At 39.6% G+C, this 6233-nt stretch overlaps 1 long non-coding RNA gene across 1 annotated transcript in view; it reads left to right on the top strand.

Moving 5' to 3' along the window:
* Window positions 1-1565: 1565 nt before the first annotated feature.
* The window catches only part of LOC108542745 (uncharacterized), a 41160-nt gene continuing 36492 nt past the window's right edge, over window positions 1566-6233 (top strand). The window contains exon 1 of the long non-coding RNA XR_001889355.1: window positions 1566-1697. This is a non-coding gene — a long non-coding RNA (uncharacterized LOC108542745). The remainder of the gene's footprint in view (window positions 1698-6233) is intronic.

Below are 6233 nucleotides of genomic sequence, written 5' to 3'. Positions count from 1 at the left end.
TGCCATCTTCTCTGTGAATTACTTTTGTTTGTGCAGCAAGCAAGAAGAACCCCTCTGGCAGTTACAATTTGACTGGCCAAACTCAGATCAAGTGTTTCACTCTAGGTGCAAGATAAACGTGAAAGTGTGTTTATAGCTCTCTGGTTTCTAGAATGGGTGGTGACTTCTTCCCACCACCAAGACACATGTAGAAGAAAAGCGGATGGCTAACAATTCTAATAAATGAGGCATATACATATTATCACCCCTGTAATACAACTTCCTTGAGTTTTTCCTTCCTCTTTGTGTACTCTCCAATTGCTAGGTCTTCCATAATGATGCCTTCATTTACTCCAAACCGAGTCATCATTTCTAGTAAGTTCCAGTAGACTCATACTACTAAGTTCATCTGACAGGGATATTCAGATGATTCTCTGTTTGAAATTCTTGTTCCCGTGCTGTAAAGAAATAGCACTGGAGCAAAAATTTAATTTATTTAGTAAGGCCATTTTTACTTCCTGCAGAAAGGGTACACTCACCAGCAGTTTTGCCACAAGAGTACAACAAAGGAGACGCGTCCTTACACATCCACCCTACTGCTGTGTCCGGTTTCCATTAGCTGGAACAGGACCTCACATTCTGTATTTGTCCCAATTAGCTAGCAACTTAGAACCTTTTAAAAGAGGCAAAGGTAGAGGAGAACAAACAAAGCAGGAAGTAATTTGTCAAATGTTGAGAAAGGTAAAAACACTTTTAAATAAGGAAGAGGAACAAGCTATGACCTAATGCTTGCTTGGACCAGTATAAGCATGCCAGGGCAAATATTTAGGCTAAACTGTGGGAGCTAAGAACATAAAGTACATTGATTTCTTTATTACGGCTAGCAGATATTTAAGAATGTTAGCACGGGTCTTTGAATACATTTTGCTTCTAAGAGAAGTTAGTATTTATTCCTAATTAGACGGGGAGGAAAGTCTTTGAAGAGGAACCTCTACTTTACTTTTTACATTCTCCTTCCACAAATTTGCCAATACATCTGAGCTCTCAATCTGCATTTTTGATGGCCATCTGCTCAGCCCATATAATTCCATTCTCCTTAATTGGTCACCCCCTACATATCCAAAATGTCATTAAGTCCTTATGATACTACATTTGAAATTCTTTTGAATCTATTGCCTTGTCCTCCTTATCACCCCAAAAGTCATATCACACAAGGACTAAGCACTTTGCATGCATTTGAGTCACTTGGGGAGCATGTTAAAAATGGAGACTTTTAGGCCTTATTGTTGAACTACTATTTGTACAGTAATACCTTATAATCTATATTTTGCACAAAAAAGGTACCCAGTTTATTCTGATATGTAATCTTGTTTGAGACACATTGGACGATAGTAACTAAGTTTCCTTTTTACTGTCCCTGATTCCAGTTTCCCTTTCCTGAAGCCTATTTGGCACAGTAAAAGGTATTTAATTTTTTTAAATTTAGGTTTTACCAAGGTGGCCAACTAGATGCAGCCGAAGTGCTGCTCCCACCAGAAGAGACAATGATTTCAACTACACCAACATAATTTGAACAGATTATTTGCAGAGAAAATGCCAAATATGGATACAGAAAAGCTGCAGTTGCTGAGGCTGAAGAGGGAGGGAGCTGGGAACTCCTCATGGGATGCCTGAACATTATAACTGGTTCCCAGCCCTGAACAGCACCGGAGGAAGGGGTAAGTGAGGGGACTAGAGGACTGACCACTCTCACCACAAACCTCTGGGATCCTACTACAGGGGACCCACACCCCTAGGTTGTGTGAGCTGGCAAGCGGGATCTCTCAGAGATTAGATGGAGCAGAGCACAGGTTAGCTCCAGCAGAATCCAGTCATAAAAGCCCACCAGCCAGGGCTGCCTGTCTGCCTCCGAGAAAGTCTAGCCCCAGGTAAGCACTGGGAGAAAGCAAGGCCTGCTTCCCAATGGACCTGGGACACATCTGTTCTGCAGGCCTGACTGAGCATCAGACTCCCAGAGCCCCTGCCTGGCTGCCCTGAAGGAGCAGGTACAAACGGAAACCTCCGCTACCCAGTCTGGATGCTTTGCTCCACCTGAGTGCGTTCCAGCTGGGAGCCATTGCCATCCTGCACCACACCTGGAATCCAACCCTGAGCATCCGAAGGAGGGAGCTGACAACCGTTCCAAGCACCCCAAGGATGTGGCCTGTGGCTCAGGAGTGCCAAGGTGGAATCTGGGCTTTGCACTGGAATGGGGGAGGATCACACACTCTCAGACTGAGAGGACTGAGTTGCATAGATTCGAAGGCTGGTGTGGGACCTAGCTGTGTCTGCCTCCACAGAGCTGGTCCGGTAAGGGTGGGGCCTATCTCCCTACCTGGCCTCTCCCTAAGGGAACCCCATGGCCTGAAAGACTTAACAATGACAACAACAACAAAAAATCATAGGCACAGTGCCAGCAATTGGAGGTGACTCCCCAAGGCCCACGAGCAGACCTGGTGAGGGGATCACAGCTCTCCCCTTGCACCACAGAACAGATTTTAAAAAACCGTGAAGATACACAAAGGAACTGCATGACTAAGAGCCTATTTACTGTCCAGTGCCTTCAGGCGCCATCTGCTGGATCACATCCCTAACTACACCACCAAAAATCATTACTAATTCTCCCTCCCAGAGAAACCAAGAGCAAGAATTTAGCAACAGAGATCTTATTCAGAGGCTTAGCCCTCTGAAAACTTCCAGAAACTAAGCCACTAACTATACTCGGTTTATACCAAAATTAAAGGAATATCACCACTTCCAGATGATAAAGAGTTAGTACATGAACTCTGGCAATTCAAAAAGCCAGAATGTCCCCTTACCTCCAAATGACCTTACTATCTCCCCAGCAATGATTCTTAACTAGCCTGAATTGTCTGAAATGACATACATTGAATTCATAATCTGAATGGCGAGGAAGCTCATCTAGATTGAGAGAACATTGAAACTCAATCCAAAGACGCCAAGGAATCCAGTAAAATGATTCAAGAGCTGAAGGATGAAATCCCCGTTTTAAGAAGGACTCAGAGTAAACTTCTGGAGCTGAAAAATTCACTAGGAGAATTTCATAATATAATTGAAAGTATTGCCAGTGAAACAGATCCAGTTGAGGAAAGAATCTCAGAACTCAAAGACTGGGTCTTTGAATCAACTCAGTCAGACAAAAATAAAGCAAAAAGAATTAAGAAAAATGAACAAAACCTCCAAGACAGGTGGTTTACGTAATAGACCAAATCTACAACTCATCAGCATTCCTGAGAGAAGGAGGGAGAATAAGCAACTTGAAAAATATACTTGAGGAGATAGTCCATGAAAACTTTCCTAATCTCACCAGAGAGGTCAACATGCAAATCCAAGAAATACAGAGAATCCCAGCCATATACTGTACAAGGTGACAATCCCCAAGACACAGTTATCAGATTCACTAAAATCAATGCAAAAGAAATCATCTTAAAGGCAGCTAGAGATAAGTAGAAGGTCACCTACAGAAGGGACAGCATCAGGCTAGCAGCGGACCTCTCGATAGAAACCTTACAAGCCAGAAGACTCTGAGGACCTATTCTCAGTGTCTGTAAAGAAAAGAAATTCTAATCAAGAATTTCATATGCTGACAAACTAAGCTTCATAAGTGAAGAGAAATAAAATCTTCTCTGACAAGCAAATGTCGAGGTAATATATTTAAACTAGACCAGCCTTACAAGAGATCCTTAAGGGTGTGCTAAACATGGATTTGAAAGGATGACACCTGTTACCACAAAAGCATATTTAAACACATAGTCCACAGGCACTATAAAGCAACTGCACAATAAAGTTTAAATAGCAATCAGCTAACAACACAATGATAGGTTCAAAATCACACATACCAACACTAACCTTGAATATAAATGTGCTAAACAACCCACGGAAAAGACACAGAGTAGCAGCTTGAATTAAAAGTCAAAATCCAACCATTTCTTGTCTTCAAGAGACCCATCTCACACGTAATGGAACCCACAGGCTCAGATTAAAAGGGCAGAGTAAGATCTACCATGCAAACAGAAAACAAACAAACAAACAAAGGCCAGGAGTTGCTATTCTTATATCACATAAAACAGACTTTAAACCAATAAAAATTAAGAAAGAGAATGAAGGGCATTGTAAAATGATAAAAGGTACAAACCAACAAGAAGCCTTACGTAGTCTAAATATGTATGCACCCAACATTGGAGCACGCAGATTCATAAGAAACTTCTTCTTGGCCTACAAAAAGGCTTAGACAATCACAAAATAATAGTGGGAGATGTCAACACCCCCACTGAAAGTGTTAGATCATCAAGCAAAACGCAAGCAAAAAAACTCTGGACTTAAAACTTGACCAATTAGACCTAATAGACATCTATAGAATACTTCACCCAAAAAACACAGAATATACATTCTTCTCATCTGCACATGGAACATATTCTAGGATCAACCATATTACTCTGTCATAAAGCAAACCTCAATAAACCAAAAAAGTGAAAAAGTGCACTCTTGGACAACAGTGCAATAAAAATATAAATCAGTACTATAAAGATCTCTCTCAAAACTACACAAATATATGGAAATTAACTTACTCCTGAAAAACTCTTAGGTGAACATCAAAATTAGAGCAGAAATAAGAAGTTCTTTAAAATAAATGAAAATAGGGACACAACTTACCAAAATCTCTGGGATCCATTCAAAAAGTTTACAGCCTTAAACACCTTCATCAAGAAATCAGAAAGATCTCAAATTTACAGCCTAACTTTGCACCTAAAGGAACTAGAAAAACAAGAACAAACCAATTCCAAAACCAGCACAAGAAAATAAATAAGTGAAATTATAGAACTTAATGAAACTGGGATGCAAAAATCCACACAAAAGGTCAATGAAACCAAGAGTCCATTCTTCAGATGAATAAATAAGATTGATAGACCCCTAACTAGATTAACAAAGAAAAAGAAAGAGAAGATCCAAGTAAGTACAATCAGAAACAACAAAGGTGATGTTACAACTAATCCCACAGATATACAAAAGGCCCTCAGAGACTGCTATAAACAACTCTGTGCATGCAAATTAGAAAATCTAGAGGAAATGAGTAAATTCCTGGAAGCACACAATCACTGAAGATTGAATCAGAAAAGACTGAAACCCTGAATAGGCAAATAACAACTTCCAATATTGAACCGGTAATAAAGAATCTACCAACCAAAAAAAAGTCCTGGACCAGATAGATTCACAGCAAAATTTATCAGATGTACAAAGAACTAATACCAATTCTACTGAAACTATTTTGAAAAATGGAGGAGGAGAGGCTCCTCCCTAACTCATTCTATGAACCCAGCATCAGCCTGATACCAAAACCTGGCAGAGACACAATGAAAAATCAAAGCTTCAGACCAGCATCTCTCAAGAACATAGACACGAAAATTCTCAACAAAACACTAGCAAGCCAAATCCAGCAGCATATCAGAAAGTTAATACAACACAATTAAGTAGCCTTTATTCCTGGAATGCAAAGTTGGCTCAACAAATGCCAATCAATAAATGCAATTCACCACATAGAATAAAAAACAAAAACCATATGATCATCTAAATAAATGCAGAAAAAGTTTTTAATAAAATCCAACATCTCTTCATAATAAAAACCCTCAGCATACTTGGCATCAAAGGAACATACCACAAAATAATAAGAGCCATCTATGAGAAACTAATAGGCAACATCATACTGTGGGTGCAAAAGCTGAAACCATTCCCCTTAAAAACTGGAACAAGACAAGAATGCTCACTCTCACCATTCCTATTCATCTTAGTATTGGAAGTCCTAGCCAGAGCAATCAGGCAAGAGAAAGAAATAAAAGGTATCCAAATAGGAAAAGAAGTCAATCTTTTTGCTGATGATGCAATTCTATACCTAGAAAATCCTAAAGACTCTGCCAAAAGGCTTTTAGAATTGATAAATGACTTTAGTAAAGTTTCAGGATACAAAATCAATGTACAAAAATCATAGCATTTCTATACACCAACAACGTCCAAGCGCAAAGCCAAATCACAATGCAATCCCATTCACAATAGCCACAAAAGAAGAAAATAACCAGAAATAAAGCTAACAAGGGAAGTGAAAGATCTCTACAATGAGAAATAAAAAACATTGCTCATAGAAAGCAGAGATGACACAAAAAGCATGATACAAAAAACATTCTATGCTCACGGATAGGAAG

Source organism: Rhinopithecus bieti, unplaced genomic scaffold (genome assembly GCF_001698545.2).
Source record: "Rhinopithecus bieti isolate Rb0 unplaced genomic scaffold, ASM169854v2 scaffold_23569, whole genome shotgun sequence".
NCBI classification, from domain to species: Eukaryota; Metazoa; Chordata; class Mammalia; order Primates; family Cercopithecidae; genus Rhinopithecus; species Rhinopithecus bieti.
Note: the sequence above shows the minus strand (reverse complement) of the source record. Positions and strands in the feature narration are given on the sequence as shown.